Raw genomic sequence first — 20,240 nt, 5'->3', positions numbered from 1 at the left:
TCTCAGCATCTATTAGTGTTGTTGCAAATGGCAAGATTTCGTTTCCATGGCTGAGCAGTTTTTATACACACACGCACACAGAATCGTATTTTCTTTACTTCTCCATCGATGGACACTTAGGTTGCTTCTACATCTTGGCCACTATAAATAACGCTGCGATGACCATGGGGGTACAGACACCTTTTGGATTAGTGCTTTCATTTTCTTCAGATGAATACCCAGAAGTGGAATTGCTGGATTGTACAGTAGCTCTATTTTCAATTTTTTGAGGAACTTCCTTACTGTTTTCCACAGTGGCAGCACAAATTTACAGCCCCCCCAATAATACATTTAAAAAAAAGTAACACTTACGTGTAGAAACATGAAAAAACCTACAGTCCCACCAACAGTGCATGAGGGTTCCCTTTCCTCCACATCCTCACCAACTTACCGCTTGTCTTCTGGAGGACGGCCATGCTAACAGGTGTGAGGTGGTACCTCACTGTGGTTTTGATTTGCATCCCTGATGATGAGTGACGTTGAGCATCTTTTCAAGCACCTGTGGGCCATCTGGATGATGTCTTCTTTGGAAAAATGTCTTTTCAGCCCCTCTGCCCATTTTCCAATCACACTGCTTTTTGCCATTGGGTTGCAGAAGTTCTTTATATATTTGGATATTAGTCCCTTATCACATATATGATTTGCAAATATTTTCTGACATTCAGTAGGTACGCTACGACTCTTTAAGGTGGTGTTTTGTTTAGGCCACCAGGCGGAATGCAAGGACCTGTAACAAAGACATGTAGAAATGCAGGGGATTAAATAAGACAGGTTTCTTTCTCTCTCATGTAACGGTTCAAAAGCGAAGGAGTGAGCAGCTCTGCTCCAAGGAGCCTGGGGCAGACAGCCGGTTCCGTTGTCTTCCTCTGTCGTATCTGTCGCTGGATCCAAGACTGCTGCTTCAATTCTTGTCATTTCCCAGCCAAAGAGAAACAGGAAATGAGGGCATCCAGGGCAAATATGTCCTTAAGAGAACCCAAAAGTTGCCCAGAATTCTGCCTTTCAAATCCCAATGCCCCAAACCTAGTCACAGGGCCCTATCCAGGTGCCACTCGCAGGGGAAGGCAGCTAGAGCCGGGTGCCCGTGGGCTAGCTAACACTGGACTGAGAAGTCTATTCTCAAAGGGGAGAACAACGGCTACTAAGGTACACTTTGCAATCATGGTCACGGGTAGGGGTTATCATAGCTACGCTTTAAACGAGGGAATTGAGAGAGCTATCTGCCAAAGGCCCCAAGGCTAATAATTATTAAGCTAGGGTTCAACTGTATATTCTGTCTCTAGTTCCTAATTCTACTAAATCATGCTAAGTGACAAGAGGAATGAATATATACTTTAAAATTTCTTGCGAAATACAGCACAACTGGATTGGATCTAACCAAACAGTCTTGGGTGTCCGGAAGTAGTGGCTTCCCCACCCACAGCAGTGTGGACCTTCCCACCTCCGTGTGAGGAGATTAACTCATTACCTAATCCCCAGAGGCAGCTGTCATGCAAGACAATGCTGATTCTCCTCAGGGCTCACCATCACCACCTATAACTAGACTCCAGTCCCAACAGATCCCTGAGGGTGAGGTACAAAGTATGACTCAAGAGGAAGTGTGCTACATTTTAAAACAACTACTTGGGTTTTCTCATTTATACAAACAGAAATCCAGGGAACATGTATGAAAATGGAAATTTAAGCAACAGAGGGTTGGATCAGGCTGAATTTATTGATATGGGCTCACAAAGAAATTCTGCTTTTAATGTTGCAGCTCAGGGAGTCAGAAAGGCTCCAAGGGCTGGTTGACCTGAAAGGTGGATCAAAAGATAACCTGCTGTGAGCAGACGGAAAATGCCCAACCTCCCTTGGTTTAATGCAAAGGAAGGGATTCAAAGGCTTAAGGAGACAGGAATGTTAGAGTGGGAATGTCATTTAAGATAGCTCACGCAGTGTGGGTGGATCCAGAAGGCATAATTTTCACCAATACTTGGAGAAATCAATTCGTGAGGGAGGGCCCCAGCATCCTTGAAGAGCTCCATTAATTGCTCTCCTCCATTGGCCAGACCTTCCTTGCACTTGGAACCACAACCACCTCAACTGGAAAACCTAAATGCAATGGAAGCAATTGGATCCCAGAGAGGCAGCTGCCAGTGGTAGCTCTCACTCAGCAGCCAGAGACAAGGGGGGAGGGTGTGGTTGGTGTAGTGACCACAACGGACAGCAGCCAGAACGGCCATCAGAACAGCAAGATCCACACAGACCTAGGGCACTGGCCACTTAACTATGGGGTGCTAGAAGTGAAACACATACAACTCGACCTGATCTGTTTAAGCCAAAAAGATCTAGGTCGAGTGAACAAAAGTCTAAGTCAAAACACGAAAACAGAGCCATGGTCGATCAAACAGAATGAAATCTTGCTATTTTCAACAACGTGGATGGAACTGGAGTATGTTGTGCTAAGTGAAGTCAGTCAGAAAGACAAATATCCTATGACTTCACTCACATGTGGAATTTAAGACACAAGACAGATGAACATAGGGGAAGGGAAGCAAAAATAAGATAATAACAGGGAGGGGGACAAACTGTAAGAGACTCTTAGATACAGAGAACAAACTGAGGGTTGCTGGTGGGGTGGGAAGGACTAAACGGGGGATGGGCATTAAGGAGGACACTTGGGATGAGCACTGGGTGTTGTATGTAAGTGATGAATCACTAAATTCTATTCCTGAAACCATCATTACACCATGTTAACTAACTTGGATTTAAATTAAAAAAAAAAAAAAAAAAAAAAAACAGTAAAGGAGTTTTTTCACCAAAAATAAAAATAGAAAGTAAAAATTACTGACAATCACTTAAAAAAAAAAAAGGAGGATTCTATTAGTAAAGGGAGAATGGAAAGTGGATGTTGGAGAATAAATAGCACCCTTTGACTCAGCACAGAAAAAATTTTTCCAACATATTAAATAAGAAAAGCAGGAAATAAAGCAGAATCAATTTTACATGTCTCTGTGTACCCATACACACAATTCTTTTTTCCCCTATATAAACAGTGGTTATCTTTGAAAAACTAACAAACAAACAGAGCCACAGTCCCCCAGTCGATTCCCGGACTGAAGCCAGTTTACAAATCCACGCCCTCCTGGGATAAACACCCTGGATACTGACTTGCCCTCTTTAAACACAATGCTTCTGCCAAAACTACCATCTGTGGACTTATAAAATACCTTATCCATTGTCATGGTATTCCACACAGCATTGCTTTTGATCAAGGAACCCACGCCATGGCAAAAGAAATGCCACCAATGGGCCCACGTTCTTGGAATTCACAGGTCTTCCCAAGTTCCATACCATCCTGAAGGCGCTAGCTTTCCGCTACAACAGTGGAATGGCGTTTTGAAGACTTGGTTACAGGGCCAGCTAGGTACTGGCAACACCGTGCAGGGTGCTGACAAGGGTCACCAGAAGACTGTCCACATTCTGAATCAGCATCCAATAATCGGGATCCCTTCCCTGATACCAGGATTCATGGGTGCGGGGGTCCAGGAATCCACAGGTAGAAATGGACACAATACCACTATTACCCCTACGGACTTACTAGCATACATTTTGTTTCCTGTTCTCATGACTTTATGCTCTGCTGACCTAGAGGCCCTAGTTCTAAAGGGAGAAATACCATGCACCCGTAGACACGGTTCTGTTGAACTGGGAATTAAGACTGCCACTTGGCCACTCTGGGTCCCTTTCCTTTGGGCAAGGAAGGGAGCTGTGGTGTTGGCTGGGGTGACTGATCCACACACTCTAGGAGAAAAGGGACTACTACCCACAGTGGAGGTAAAAGCATGTCTGGCATACAGGACATCCCCTAGGCTATCCCTTAGTAGTGCCGTAACTAAGATCAATGGAAAACTACAACGCAATCCAGGTGGCACTACGAACGTTCCAGATCCTTCAGGAATGAAGGTTTGGGCCACTCCATTAGGTAAAGAACCACAACGAGCTGAGCCGCTTGCTGAAGGGTACAGAGAATGGGCAATAGAAGAAGGGTATAAATATCAGCTATGACCACGTGACCAAGCACAGAAATAAGTCTGCAATGGTCATGAGTATTTCCTGACCTTGTTATAATTGTGTTTACATGTCTATGTACATACATTAAGCAAATGTCCATATGAAGCGAAATTCTTTGCCCACATGTATTAATATGCACAAATACAGCAACACCAAATATCTCTGAGGAGATGCGTACAAGTGCCAAGTTGACAAGGGGTGGACTTGTGATGGCTAATTTTATGTGTCAGGTTCAGGGGACTAAGAGATGTCCAGACAGCTGGTAAAACCTTATTTCTGGGCATGTCAGTGACGGCATTTCTGGAAGAGCATTTGAATTGGTAAACTGAGTAAAACAAGACTGTGGTCTTTTCTGTTTTCTTTTTGCCGATGTGGGTGGGCATTATCCAATCCTTTGAGAGCCTGAACAGAACAGAAAGGCAGAGGAAGGGTGAATTCACCCTGTGTTTGACCTAGGTCATCCATCTGTCTGCCTTCAGGCGCTGGCGCTCCCGGTCCCCAGGCCTCTGGACTCCTATGAGGACTTAACCATCAACATCCTCCCGGATCCCCAGGCCTTCAGACTTAGACTTGAGGACACTATCAACGGCCCTGGTTACGGTTTACAGACGGCAGCTTGTGGGACTTGTCAACCTGTATAACCGCGTGAGGCAATCCCTGTAATAAACATCTATCCACATCTATCTAGGTATGGAAGGCACTCTCAGTATCTAATTCCGAATCCCTCATTTTACACTAATAATAACAAAAACTCAGAAATCACAAGTGTGGCTTTTAAGGTCCTCCAGCCAGTTAGTGAAAACAAGGGCAAGTAGAGGTCGTACACTGGGTTCCATCCCTGGGCTCTTTCCACTATGCTGTTCCATCTTCCAGAGAAGGCAAGCTTTGTCTTGTTGTAATTAGTCATCCCCATGTGTTAAATGGTTTAAGAAATTTTTCCTTCCACATGAGAACAAAGTTCTGGTCCCAAGTGGATCTGAAAGTCTGCTCAGACATTACCACTTCAGTACATTTACTGAAAATGAAACAGATTTTTGAAGTACAGAACAGGTTTTTAAATGTTTGCAAGGCAACAACTTATTCCCACCGTCCATTTCATTGAGCGCAGTAATGGTGATCAGAGCTGGAAAGCTCCCTTCAGTTGTATCACCAATGATGGAGGGAGGAGACGATGACTCCAGTACAGGGAGACTACACCACGACCGGTGTATCTCATGGTCCTGATGACTCCAACTTGGTTTGAGAAGATTATTCATTACCTTGGTCAAGGATCCAAATATAACCCAAGTAAAATTAAAGAATAAGTGACCCTTTCAAATCTGAAATCACCTTTTGTTCAGTGAAGCTGCTTCTGACAACGGGTGTACAACCCAGCAGAATGCAGTGTCTGCACTCTCAGAAATCTATCTATGAAAGAGCATGACAGATATTTAGTCTAAAAACAAACACTGAAACCCACAAGATTGGAATGTGGAATGCTCATATCAAAGGAACTTATTCTCAATGACACACAAATAGTTACACATGAACACTTTTACCTAGATAAAAATTAATACCCACCATTAACTGGTTCCTGTTAATGCTGCCACTGTACCCAGTACTTTTTTTTATTTTTTTTAATGTTTATTAATTTTTGAGAGACAGAGACAGAGCATGAGTGGAGGAGGGACAGAGAGAGAGAGAGAGAGAGAGACAGGGAAGCAGGGAAGCAGCCTCCGAGCTGTTAGCACAGAGCTCGACGCGGGGCTCAAACCCATGGACGATGAGATCATAACCTGAGCTGATGTTGGACGACGCTCAACCGACTGAGCCACCCAGGCGCCCCAGTACCCAGTACTTTTAACATATGATTTTTCATCTCAACAACCCCGCAACATTTTATTTTTGCCGCTGGTAAAAATACAGTGAACATTCACCAGAAGTTGAGTAACTCGGGGGCACCTGGGTGGCTCAGTCAGGGAGCGTCTGACTCTTGATTTCAGCTTGGGTCATGAGCTCACACTTTATGAGTTCGAACCCTGCATCAGGCTTTGCGTTGACAGCACAGAGCCTGCTTGGGATTCTCTCTCTCCATCTCTCTGTCCCTCCCCTGCTTATGCTCTCTCTCCCAAAATGAATAAAAAAAAAAAAAAAGGAGGGGGGGAGGGGGAGGAATTGAGTAACTTGCCCAGTATCAGTAACTCATATGTAATCTTACCAAGAGAAGAGTCAAATACTTTCAGAAAAACGAACCTGAAGGATATATTTTGCTTATTAAAGAGAAGGATATGGGCATTATCTTCAACCATAAAGTCCTAACTACCATCTCTGCGTATATGAATGTGGACTTACGTACGCGACACAAACAGCGTAGCATCTGGAAAGCAGGCGGCCCGCAGGACACGTTAGGGGTACGCTACCTGGCTCTGACAAGACGTCTCAACGGAGAGGCCCATGCACGCCATCACGTCTACGTTATCTTTCCTCGGACCCAGACCAAACTCTTTTCTGAATTCGCCATTCAACCGCCAAGTCTGCATTCCTGTTTGCCCAACTGCTACCCCCACATGCCTCGTTTCCGCATCTACGTCCTCCAGATTCCCATCTATTACCTCATTCCTTTTCATTGGAGGCAGATAGAGAACTCAGAGAGCCCAGAGCGAGCCTCCGGCCTCTTCCTGCAGCGATGAGCCCCCGAGAGTTAGCCTATCCATCCCGCTACAGGGTCGGGTGCCATGCTTTGTTCACAGTCTTTTCTCAGATGGAGAAGAAATACCCCAACTTCTGAGGACAAGGGTTGAACAGCAAGAAAATGACTACAAGTTCTTAAACTCCGCAATGAACAAAAGGAGATAAGCGCGCGTAACAAAAGGTCCCGCTCAGGACCGGCGTTAAGGGTACCGCGGCACACCGCCGCCCGCCCGCCTCCGAGCCTCGCGCCTGCCACACACAGCTCTGTGGCTCCCTCGGCCTCGCCTTCGGGCCTCGCCGCGACAGCCACCGGCAGGAGGAATCCCTTCACTAAAGAGAAAGATTGAGAACTACTTGCTCACAGAGCCACAAATCAGAGGACAGGCCAAGAGTCAGGCCCACGTCGTCCGGCTCCACTTCCACCGCACCCACGGTCACGGAGGAAACATGAATCTGGATGCCGTCAGGTGGATTCAGAGCCCACCTGGGGCATGTGAAGTGAATTCCATGCTTCATACCGTAGTGTGGGTCGTGGCAGAGCCGTGTCCACCCGAGGAAAGCAGGGAGCAGCGAAAGGGGCATCAGCTCTCCAGAACAAGGCCCGGCAAGGCCCCGGCCTGAGCCTGTCCTCCAACCCCTCCTCGGGCCAATCCTCCCCCTCCCCCCGGGCCCTGCTCACAGTTTGCAAATGTAGAAAAATGGTCCCACAGCCTAGTGGGGGGGACGCCCCACTATTAAATACTGTTAACCCAGGACTAGAGTCCGTGAAATGTCCCTCAACAAAAAGGTAGACAGTCCAGAAGGACTTACTTAATATTCATCCTTTTGGGGTCGCCTGGGTGGCTCCCTCAGTTCAACACCCGATTCTTGGTTTCAGCTCAGCTCATGATCTCATGATCTCATGATCTCATGGGATTGAGCCCCGTGTCGGGCTCCACGCTGACAGTGTGGGGCCTGCTTAGGACTCCCTCTCTCTCCTCTCTCTCTGCCCCTCCCCCCTTCAAAATAAATAAATGTTAAAAAGAAATCTGTTTTCAGACTTTTCTTTCTTCCTCAAAAGTATAGTCAAAGTGAGCCTCCAGACAGAATGCAAACTGGGGTAGCCACTCTGGAAAACAGTATGGAGGTTCCACAAAAAATTAAAAATAGAACTACCCTATGACCCAGCAACTGCACTACTAGGTATTTATCCAAGGGATACAGGGACACATGCACCCCAATGTTTATAGCAGCACTATCAACAACAGCCAAAGTATGGAAAGAGCCCAAATGTCCATCAACAGATGAATGGATAAAGAAAATATGGTACATACATACAATGGAGTATTACTCGGCAATCAAAAAGAACGAAATCTTGCCATTTGCAACTACGTGGATGGAACTGGAGGGTATTATGCTAAGTGAAATTAGTCAGAGAAAGACAAAAATAATATGACTTCACTCACATGAGGACTTTACGAGACAAAACAGGTGAACATAAGGGAAGGGAAACAAAAATAATATAAAAACAGGTACAGGGACAAAACAGAAGAGGCTCATAAATATGGAGAACAAACTGAGGCTTGCTGGAGGGGTTGTGGGAGGGGGGAGGGGCACTAAGGAATCTACTCCTGAAATCATTGTTGCACCATATGCTAACTAACTTGGATGTAAAATAAACAATAAATAAATTAAAAAAGGGGGGGGGGGGCACCTGCGTGGCTCAGCTGGCTGAGCATCTGACTTCGGCTCAGGTCATGATCTCATGGCTCGTGAGTTCGAGCCCCATGTCGGGCTCTGTGTTGACAGCTCAGAGCCTGGAGTCTGCTTCGGATTCTGTGTCCCTCTCTTTCTCTGTCCCTCCCTCGCTCATGCTCTGTCTCTCTCTCTCAAGAATAAATAAAACATTTTAAAAGATAAAAAAAAAAAAGCCTCCAGAAAGGGGAGTATTCAAAAGTTTTTTTGGAAGTCATCTGGTGGTTCTTATAGGGGAGAAAATCCATTTCCCTTCTACCTTTCTAAGTTCTCAGACGGGTCTCTATAAGAAAAGACAAATTCACGAAAGAAAGCATGCAAATTTACTTCATACAAACTTTATGTGATACAGGAAGCTTCATAAGGAAACGAAGACCAAAGAAATAGTTATACTAAATTTTTATACTAAGTTTGATCAAAAGTAAAGAGAAAATGAAAAAAAATGTAATAGGACAAAAAAGAATGTGAGCTGAGAGGGGTAAATGGGGAAACAGTCTTCTCGGTGTCCCTCCTCTTTGGAGAGAAGGGTACTCCTTTCCTCCGGCACAGGGAGGGCACCTCCCATTTGAGGGTCTAGACCCACTTCAGGGAAGGTCAAAAAGTCCTCCCTGCACGTGCCATTTCTCGAATTCCTTCAGTTTATAAAATTCAACGTGCCAAGGGGCCATGTTCTGGGGTAGCATGTCCTGAACCCTGTCATTCTCCCGTGTGAAACTTTCCCAGCAGGTTTCACAGTCCACACACCGAGCTGGTTGACTGTCCTCTAACCTAGTGACCCAGTGAACAGCGTCTCGTTTCAGGAGGTGGTAGTGCAGGTGTGAGCAGGTACCCACCCCCCCGCCCCCAATTAGGTCTCTGTATGGTGTAAACAATCAGGCATTTAAGAAGGGATGTTTCCCGGGGCGCCTGGGTGGCTCAGTCGGTTAAGCGGCCGACTTCGGCTCAGGTCATGATCTCGCGGTCCGTGAGTTCGAGCCCCGCCTCGGGCTCTGTGCTGACAGCTCAGAGCCCGGAGCCTGTTTCAGATTCTGTGTCTCCCTCTCTCTGACCCTCCCCTGTTCATGCTCTGTCTCTCCCTGTCTCAAAAATAAATAAAACGTTAAAAAATAAAATAAAATTAAAAAAAAAAGAAGGGACGTTTCCCTAGAAGCAGGAGGAAAACAAAGATGGTTAGAACAAACTATAAACTCAGTTTTTGAGTCCAGAAGGCAGTCAGGTAAGATTCTACCTGCCCGGCTCAAAGCATCTTTCAGACGGTGGAGTGAGGACAGGGGCGACATTGCAACAGATTCTCCGGCTTTGCAGTTCGAACGTCTGTGTGAGGCCATCAGGTGACCCCATGAACTTCCCGAGTGGCCCACACAGCTACAGGCAGGAAGGGAGCTCACACATGACCTGCTGGGTCACATCAGGTCAGCTAGCCTCAGCTTGCAGGGTTCAAGAAAAGGACAGTTTTAGATCTGAATGGTCCCAAAGCGAAAGGGTAGGGAAAAAATTAGAAATGTTAATTTGGAGTCTTATAGCCAGGTACTGAGAAAACCAGAAGAACTCAGGATCCAGCCCACTCTATAGATAGATACTTTAAGAAAGTTTACAATTTCCTAATGAAAACCTTCAACTCAATCGACTACAGTTAGCTCCTGAAATACTATTTTTCTCTCTTTAGTCACTCCCATTTCTATCAAAGATAAGAAAGTATTTGTTTGCAAAATAAGCCTAGCCTCAATAAGTGGCCTGATTATTTACACAAGTGCAGCTACAATATTTGTGTTCTGTGGTCAAAGTGACTGAAATTTTTAAGTTTGCTTTGCTGCAACTTTTAAGGACTCTCAGCTTCCAAAGTTTCTCATGGCTGGGAAGCCAAGCCAGGAAACTGCCACTATATTTTGCCTACAGATTTGGCTGAATTCCTCTCTTCCTAAGGGTCCCAAAATATTTTAAGGTTCCTGGGCCTCCCAGGAAGCGACCATTCCTTACTCACTTATAAGGCTGGGAAACCTGCAAGCCAGATACCAGGCCAGTCTTTCCCCCAAGAGAGTTTCATTACCACCGCTCCATAAAGACCATCTTAGTTCCTTAAAACCGTCTGGTCATATCTAATTGTATACATCATTCTCAAATATGACAGTCGAGTCAACATCGGTAATATAACCAAAGCTTTCAATGACATCCTATTACAAGGAAAAGAGATTCTTGTAGGACCTATGGAAATAACGATATTGCCATGAAAGTAAAAAGGCAGTAAGAGTCTCGGGGTTCTGGAAGGACCAGGGAGGGAGAAAAAGTCATTGTTTCATCTCCGTTCACAAAAGTATACTTTACCAAACTGCTGTAAGTAACAGACAGTTTAAGAGAAAAACCAAATATTAAAGAATGAGCAACGTTTCAAACAAAAAGTTGTCAAAAAAATTATAACTCTCCTCAGCAGTTCAGTCTCATGTAATTAATGCTTTTTCTGGTTGATCTTTGATCAGCAGTTTTAGGAACCCGCAAACTTCATCAGTTTGGAAAATTACTCAGACCACTGGCATGGTCTCAAAGTCATTCATGGGAGGGCATCACTGGGCACTGTGGCCTGTAGCTGATTGTAAACACTTTCAGACAAGGATCAGGAGTTAAACACCACCACCACCAGTCTGTACACGACACAAGACCGTAAAATGGCCCTGGTTAAAGGTCTGATGAGGTCATTCCGACGTAACTGACAAGGCACTGTACTTCAGTGACATAATAACCAGAAGTATGACTGATAACCTGATGCGGAACACCTCATAAACATCAAAAGTACTCATGAATTTCCATGAACTTCGTACAATTCGGAAATATTTATATTAATAGCACATATCCATACATTATAACCTAAAGAAAGCGTATCGTCACTTGATTTGACAATACTTGCAACACAGTTTAATACAGCAAATAAGCCCAATTAGTTTAACATCTCTCTCTTTTACAAAGTGAGAAACAAATCCTTTGAGATTTCCCAGGGACTTTCTTTAAAAGCTCAAGTCAGTTTAAGTCACCAAGACTTTATTTAGAATTGGATTTTGGAAAACTGGTCAAAACCGTCAACAGATTTGAATGCTTGATCAAATAGCACCATAGATCATTCTAATACTTAATTATCTATTTAACCAAAATGACAAAAAGTTCCCAAAGGCAGATACAGAAGGTAACACAGTTGTGAAAAAACCCTTAGCTGTTTTAATATTGAGAAGATTTGGTTTTCTTAAGTAACCAAAGACCTGATAAGCACAACATGAAGCCCAGGAAATCATTCTGATAACAAAATTTTGGTTCCCCAGGAAAATTACTTAAAACATAAAGAGAAAATCTTTTTACAATTTCTTAATGAAAGCACACCAATAAGCCAAGAAAATTCATCATTCTAGTCTTACATCAGTATACTTCTGATATTAAGGTTCATCTTTTCTTTTACTTTACAAATAAAGCTATTCAATCTTGGCAGCTTGACAACACAATAAAATGCCTTTTCCTCAACACTTCTACAAACTTTTAAAAAATGCATCTACCTAGTTTTCATTTTTCATCTACCTACTCTTTTCATTTTTCTATTCTAGAACAGCCAGCCATATCCTATATTAGGACAAATTACTTTCTCTCCTAACAAAAATATATCCTTTACACCTTATATACTTTTTCTTATCATAAACACATTTTCCTTGCATAGTTTGCATACTTTTCTTCGTCTTTATTATTTCTAGTAGTTTCATTTACACAATCTATAAGAATGTTTAACCCTCAGTAACCCTAATTTTCAGTGAAAACTAGGAAGCAGGCAATTATAAGCTGTCTGCCACATGCTAACATCCTGTAGTAAACTAGCAAATCGATGAATTCATTACTTCAGTTTCTAGAGGCATACGCTTCCTCTGAGTACAACTTTTGGATGTGACAAAGGACATGTTTGCTAAATAGACGGACATAAATATCTCGTCTCTCTATAAAATTTAAGAAGCAAAAAGCACATACATTTATGTTCTGCAGTTAGTATTCCAGTGCTTTATCTTATTTGGAAATGGTCTAGATATTCAGTGAATATCCATCATTTAACTTAGTATAGCTTTAATGTTTCAAGTTATCAAAAAATTTTTGGAAACTCTTTTTAAGTGGACAGGGGAGCCTGGGTGGCTCAGTCGGTTAAGCATCTGACTTTTGCTCAGGTCATGATCTCCCGGCCCCTGAGTTCAAGCTCCGCGTCAGGCTCTGTGCTGACAGCTCAGAGCCTGGAGCCTGCTTCGGATTCTGTGTCTTCCTCTCTCTCTGCCCCTTCCCCACTTGTGCTCTGCCTCTCTCTCTCTCAAAAATAAACATTAAAAAAATTTTTTTTAAAAAGTACACATATTATACAACAAGATTGTTTTTAAAAAGCTCATAAACTTTTACCCCTCTTACATTAATTCACTTGTTCTTAACAAGTATGCCTGAATTAATCATGAAAATTTTGTGAGATATTAAATAAAACTATCCATCATTTTAAATGATTTTTCTTGTGGACAAATCAGGCAGGCATGAAAAATACTTGATGTCTCCCGTCTTTCTTTCTTTCTTTTTTTTTTTATTTTATTTTACTGTTGTCCTTGACATATATCAATTTATTTTGATTGTACTTTTTGTTCTTAAGTTGGATTTATATTTTCATAATCTTATGCATTTAGTAGAGATAACATAAGCTCATGTGACCAGTAAACCCAGGTAGGAAAAAACTGTATGGCTGCATTATATTTAAGGCTGACAACCTTAAAGATTCATCTGTTTTGATTTTATTAACAATCCTAAAGCTAGCTTTATTTACCAGAGGTTAACCCAGATCATGTGAACTTTAAAATAAAAGGCTTGGGTCCGTTTCTATATTCCTTAGAGTTGTAGCAGAGCTGTAGCAATACTTGAATTTATGTAGGTGCTCATTTATCTCCAAGCCAACTTGAAAGACCTCCTTTAAGGGATTGTATAAATGAACCTGGTAATACTTTCCCAAGATAGAAAAATATCACATACACATAACCTACAGATGCATACAAACACAAAGATTTCACAGCTTCCACTCTAGAATTTTAGCGGTGGGGTACCTGGGTGGCTCAGTCAGGTAAGCATCTGACTCTTGATTTCGGCTCAGGTCATGATCCCAGGGTCATGGGATAGAGCCCTGCATCGGCTCAGCCTGGGGCCTGCTTAAGATTCTCTCTCTCTCCCGGGGCGCCTGGGTGGCTCAGTTAGCTGAACGTCCGACTTCAGCTCAGGTCATGATCTCACGGTTCATGAGTTTGAGCCCTGCGTTGGGCTCTGTGCTGACAGCTCAGAGCCTGGAGCCTGTTTCTGATTCTGTGTCTCCCTCTCTCTCTGCCCCTCCCCTGCTCATGCTCTGTCTCTCTCTGTCTCAAAAATAAATTAAAAAAAAATTTCATTGAAAAAAAAAAAAAAAAAAGATTCTCTCTCTCTCTCTCCCTCTGCCCCTCTCCCCTGCTCACACACACTCTCTCTAAAATTTAAAAAAATAAAATTTTAGCGATGTGTCCGTAAAACATAATAAAACAAACTCACTGGTTTTTATCCATTTTATATTTTTATCTGAATTGTGTTTGTGACAAAGAGGGTAAATTGGGGGTTACCTCCTCACGATGAGGGCTAATGCTTTGACTAATATTTTTGGAGAAGGCTTAGAGGAGTTTTGTTTGCCCTGACTCGTAATCTTATGAGGGCTGTAAGCTGCATTTTACACAAGTGACTGAAGAGACGTTTAGCGCAGTCTCCACTGCGCATCTGAGCAGATAAAATATTACATCAGTTTCCAACTGGCCTTTTTTCTTCTCAGCCTGATAATGCTAGGAAGTCTGAAGTTCAAGCGTCTGTGGAGCTGGAGTGGAAAGAGGTCTGGCAGCATGGACAGAAGGATGGGTGAGATAGGGGCTGGGGGGGGGGGTGGTTACCTGTTGAGGGACCCAGGGGACTGAATGGAGGATCAAGGGAGCAAGAGGAAGACAGAGGAGGAGAAGCCACAGGCAGACAGATGTCTCAGAGGAGCAGTTTGCCATTCTAAGTGTCCTAAAGAAGCCAATGACATTCCAAATTATCCTCGGCAAAACCGCGCCGACGCAAAGGGACATAGAGGGAGCTGGTGACACACAGTGGGCAGGAGCTGGAGAAGGGTTAGAAGCTCCCACGGGAGGAGCAGGATCAGAGAGAAGGGCCGACTTAAAAAGAAAAAAAAAATCAGCTTCCAAGGAGGGCAACTTCTGACCATGTATTTTTTTTAAAGATCTCCTTTAAAATATCTTACCAGGTTTCAGACAGGACAGACAATAAATACCCCTGACAGTCATGAACTGCCCCCACCCCGACTTTTTTTTTTAAACCAAAGCTGCACCTGTTTCAAGTGATTCCAAACTGATAATAAGCCTTTTATGACTTAAAACCAATGAGCCTTTTACGGCTCAGACATGGACACAACCAGCTTCCCAACGAGGGTGCAGAGGAATCCTCCCACCATCCAGAGCCAGAAACAGCCAAGAAGAGACTCTGACAACACGTCTGACAGGTGGCACCAGTTTGGGGGGCGGGGGGGTGGGATTAGCCACAAATGGGGTGCAACTCACAGTTGTGTCCAGCCACGCTCCTGGGGACCCCAGCCTGACAACTGAGCCCTACACACACAAGTGTATAACCTGCACGCCCCGTGGTGGAAAGCCACGCCAAGCTTTCAGGGCGAGAGATGAGACACAGAGGAGGACCAGGACAGCAAGAGTGTGGGGGAGTCCCTGGAGGGAAAAGGTCAACAAATGGCTGCCCAAAATCAAATCCACAAGAGTCACAATTCAAACATCTAGTTTCTACAACCGTTTCCCCCCCTGCTAGTCTGAATTTGGAACAGAAGGGACAAAGATAAGCGCTTACCGTTTTCTCTCTGGCGTAGACCAGGCACTACACGAAGATGTGAGACAGCTGGCCGCGGCAAGAATTCCGGCCTTTCATGGACTTTGGCCAGTTCTCCCAAGATCCCGTCTGCAGACTCTGGAGTGAGCAGGGTCCCAGCCAGCTCCTCATGGTCACCAGAAACTGCAAGGGAGGAAAAATATCTTTTCTCTCTACTCTTCTAAATTTTTGGCTGGGTCTCTGTGACAAAAGACAGATTAACAAAGAAAGGCATATTATTTGTTTTAAACGTAAGTTTTATGTGACAGAGGAGCCTTTGTAAGGAAATTAAGACCAAAGAAATGGTTAAACCTAACTTTTCATACTGGGTATGACGAAAACAATCACGGAAAAACACGATAAGATAAAGGAAGATAAAAGCTAGGAATAGTAAACGGGGGAATCTTAGCAAAGACTGTTCATTCAATTCCCCTTGGCATCCCTCACCCTCAGACAGAAGGGTACTCCTCTCCTCTGGGCACAGGGAGGGCACCCCTCGTGTGAGGGTCTATGACCCGTTTCGGGGGAAGGTCAGAAAGTCCTGCCTGCACCTGCCATTCCTCAAATTCCTTCAGCTTAAAATATCCAACATGCCAAGGTGCCATACTTTGGGGAAGCGCGTCCTAAACCCCATCATTCTCCTTCAAACCAGTCATTTCCAGGGTGCGTGGCTGGCTCACAAGTTATTTCCTATGATTCTCAATGAAAGAGTTTTGCTAGTTAGTAAGAATGGGTATGCAAGTCCTCCCCCACCCCCAGGTTCGGTGCAAAACACTCCAGACAAGCACAATGACAAGGCGGACTTCTAGTTCTGGCAGTATAAACCTGATGGCTGGAGAGCGCCCAGAGATGCTGTCTTACAGATTTCAAAATTCTTTTTAAAACGTAGGGCAGAGCTAGCTATAAAGCAAGAGAAATGTTCCAAGGCAGAAATGGTTAAGAAAGCACAAACCTAGGGGCGCCTGGGTGGCGCAGTCGGTTAAGCGTCCGACTTCAGCCAGGTCACGATCTCGCGGTCCGTGAGTTCGAGCCCCGCGTCAGGCTCTGGGCTGATGGCTCGGAGCCTGGAGCCTGTTTCCGATTCTGTGTCTCCCTCTCTCTCTGCCCCTCCCCCGGTCATGCTCTGTCTCTCTCTGTCCCAAAAATAAATAAAAAACGTTGGAAAAAAAAAAAAAAAAAAAAAGAAAGCACAAACCTAGAGGTGAGTTAGTTCTGAAACCAGCATGTCCTATGCGCATCCGCACAGAACTTGAAGAGGGGAGAGGAGAAGCTAGAGGAAAAGGTCACAGGAGGCAAACCGGTGGGTGTATGCCAGGTGCAGAGCAGAAACCCTCCCACATAAAGCCCTAAAGGGGAGATGCGTTAAAAAACAATTCATCTTGGGGCGCCTGGGTGGCGCAGTCGGTTAAGCGTCCGACTTCAGCCAGGTCACGATCTCGCGGTCCGTGAGTTCGAGCCCCGCGTCAGGCTCTGGGCCGATGGCTCGGAGCCTGGAGCCTGTTTCCGATTCTGTGTCTCCCTCTCTCTCTGCCCCTCCCCCGTTCATGCTCTGTCTCTCTCTGTCCCAAAAATAAATAAAAAATGTTGAAAAAAAAAAAAATTAAAAAAAAAACAAAACAAAAAAAAACAATTCATCTTACTGTTGATACACACGAAGGAGTGGTCAGAAGGAAAAAAAAAGAAAAAAAAGATAAATGCATATGGGTAAATCTAAACACTACGTCATTTTCTGGGGTTAAAAGATCAAGTCCCAGAACTGTAATGCCAATAAAAAAGCAGTGTGTATCAGAAAGAGGCTGATCCTACTGTCCTTAACTTCCTTAGGATAACCAGTAAAAGAAAAGAAACGGAAAGAAAACCTTCCAGCGGAGGTCAAAGCGTGAAAGTGGAACGAAGAGAGAAGACAGCACAGGACAGGACAGAGCATCCAGGCCTCGGAGTCAGAGCCCCAGGTGGGGGGCCCAGGGTGGAACCCTAGCTCTGCACCTGGCAGTTCTCTCCACAAACACAAGCCATCCGCTTCTCAAATTCCAGTTTCTTCATCTTTAAAAAGAGATAATAATACAAAGCTTCTAGCCCAGGATCTGAGTTAACACTGGAGTACCTGACACCCGGCCCCAAGCCGGTTCCCTTCCTGCTTTTCATGACCCTCGAGTGTGTTCACCACCAAGCAGGTCACTGTTGCAGGCGGCTAGATCAGATCATTTTTATCACGAATACCACAGCTGGTACAGTCAACTATATTCCTTCCTTATTCAGCTAAAAAGATTCCAAATAAAACTATAGCATATACAGTAGCTCAAGCTGTTTACTGTTCCAAAAGTGTGCTTACATGTATAGGTTTTCGCAAGAAAGGTGAAGTTCAAGCAGAAGCAAATGCCCCTTTCGTAGCAAAATGCAAGGCTAACACTTCGTATATGATAAAGAAAACCCAGTAGCTGCTTTCTTAGGTACCTACCGACCTGTCCAACCCCCACCTTTCTGGAATTTAAAAAAAGAAAAAAAATTTTTTAATTTTATCACCTCAAAGATATAAAACTCATTTCAGCTAGTTAAAATTTGTTAAACTTCAGAATGAGCATATAATCCCAAAATACAATAACACCTTGTTGTATAAAGATTATTTTGTGAATTTAGAAACTGTGCTCCAAAAATCAGAGTGTTCAGAAAAAGATAAGTAAATCAAGTATTTCCCAATAACAGTGTTATAAAGGTTGACTCTAGGACAAAATAACGTGAGACTCCTTGAGTTCAACAGCCCACATATGGATTATCCCTGCTCTTTCCACACCCCCTTTTTAAACTGTCCATGGCCAATTTTATTTATTTTTTAATTTTTTAACGTTTATTTTTGAGAGAGAAACAGAACACGAGCAGGGGAGGGGCAGAGAGAGAGAGAGACACATAGAATCGGAAGCAGGCTCCAGGCTCCAGGCTGTCAGCACAGAGCCCGATGAGGGGCTCGAGCCTGTGAACCCTGAGATCATGACCTGAGCCGAAGCTGGACACTCAACTGACTGAGCCACCCAGGTGCCACCCAGGCGCCCCCTCCATGGCCAATTTTAAATTCTGAGTGGATTTTTTCTCTTCTTCACAGGATGCTTCCAGAACTTCCCCGTCTGTACATTTTAAAGAACAGAAATTAATTTCCATAACTGTCTAAGATAAACTTCAAGGCAATTCTGCCCCCCAAATTATAACATGACCCAAAATAAAGTATGCATGCTTTAAGGTTTTTGTTTCTACCAGTATAAAGGTCTGACTACCCCCGACTTTGAAGCACACGTGGCAGTCAGCAAGGTGACCCAATCCTCTCATCTGAATAAAAATGGTAAAAGCTGGGGGCACCTGGGTGGCTCCGTCGGTTAAGCGTCCAACTTCGGCTCGGGTCATGATCTCACGGTTCGTGGGTTCGAGCCCCGCGTCGGGCTCTGTGCCAACAGCTCAGCCTGGAGCCTGCTTCCGATTCTGTGTCTCCCCCTCTCTCTGTTCCTCCCCTGTTCTCACTGTCTCTCTTTCACTCTCTCAAAAATAAATAAAGATTACAAAAAAATCTTTTTAAATGCTAAAAGCCGAAAATGTTTTGCAAGAAACCAACTGGCAACCACTGAAACTAAAGATGAAAGTTTCATTAGAACAGAAATGGAAAACCCTGCATGTATACACACGCTCCAACAGGAAATGACGTACGTGGTGGACCTGAGGAGTGAAACCCTCAAGAGAGCGGTATTCCACACACAGCAAGGCCTCCGGGCTTGATGCGCAGCACAGCAGCCAAGGGCTACGGCCCTGAGGTCGGGGTGCCCAGGTCCAAATCCCAGGTGCAGTTACTGTGCCACACGGGCAGTCTACGTCCCTTCCACAGACCTCAGTGTCCCTAACTGTGAGGCTGGCATGATAGCCCTTAACAGGCCTGCAGAAGGGTTAAATTCGAAAGAACAGACACAAAGTCCTGAGCACGAGAACCGGCATATAGTAAACACTTAATGATTCTAGCTCATTTAATAGCTAGCCACGGAATCCCGTTTCTCTTATTTTACACTACGGCACTACTAGAAGCATCGAAAAGCACGCTGCGCAGTTGTTAATTAAAGAAATTACATTTCAGTTACTCGCTCCCTGATAGGAGCAGGTAATCCTAATGCCCATCATACAGCATTCAGCCAACACAACCACATCCAATACCAAACAGCCACAAATGAAATCATTAATAATTATTAAAGCATACCAGTGACCAATGACCTGCTCACCTGAGCCCAGAGATCTTATTACTAACAATCAGGTTACAGTATTAAGGGACTAATGAAATTTTTCTGTAATATACTTGCCGCAGTGATCTTGAGAGGCAACCATAAAAAACGGTAATAAAGTCTGGGGCGCCTGGGTGGCTCAGTCGGTTGGGCGTCTGACTTCGGCTCAGGTCCAGATCTCGCGGTCCGCGAGTTCAAGCCCCGCGTCGGGCTGTGTGCTGACAGCTCAGAGCCTGGAGCCTGTTTCAGATTCTGTGTCTCCCTCTCTCTCTGACCTTCCCACATTCATGCTCTGTCTCTCTCTGTCTCAAAAATAAATAAACGTTATATAAAATTTAAAAAAAAACTTAATAAAGTCAAAAATAATCAAGAACCACCAATTACTCTGCAACCACAATTCAATATGCCCCCCTCACAGCCTTAGCAGCTGGGGGTGGGAATCGGAGATGCGAGCCTACTCAAAACAGTTTCGTTCGTTTGTGTAATACGTGCCAGGGGCATGAGGACCCATGGCAGATAATTCCAAAAGTCTGGTTTGCATTTGACCTTGATGGCCTAAGAAAC

General features: G+C 44.3%; 1 long non-coding RNA gene across 1 annotated transcript in view; it reads right to left on the bottom strand.

The window, feature by feature from the left end:
• Nucleotides 1-299: 299 nt before the first annotated feature.
• The window catches only part of LOC131495982 (uncharacterized), a 32,853-nt gene continuing 12,912 nt past the window's right edge, over nt 300-20,240 (bottom strand). Inside the window, exons 2-3 of the long non-coding RNA XR_009254237.1 lie at nt 15,409-15,570; nt 300-766 (exon numbers count right to left, since the gene is read on the bottom strand). This is a non-coding gene — a long non-coding RNA (uncharacterized LOC131495982). The remainder of the gene's footprint in view (nt 767-15,408; nt 15,571-20,240) is intronic.

Source organism: Neofelis nebulosa, chromosome 15 (assembly GCF_028018385.1).
Source record: "Neofelis nebulosa isolate mNeoNeb1 chromosome 15, mNeoNeb1.pri, whole genome shotgun sequence".
NCBI lineage: Eukaryota > Metazoa > Chordata > Mammalia > Carnivora > Felidae > Neofelis > Neofelis nebulosa.
This window is presented reverse-complemented; position numbering and strand designations above follow the sequence as displayed.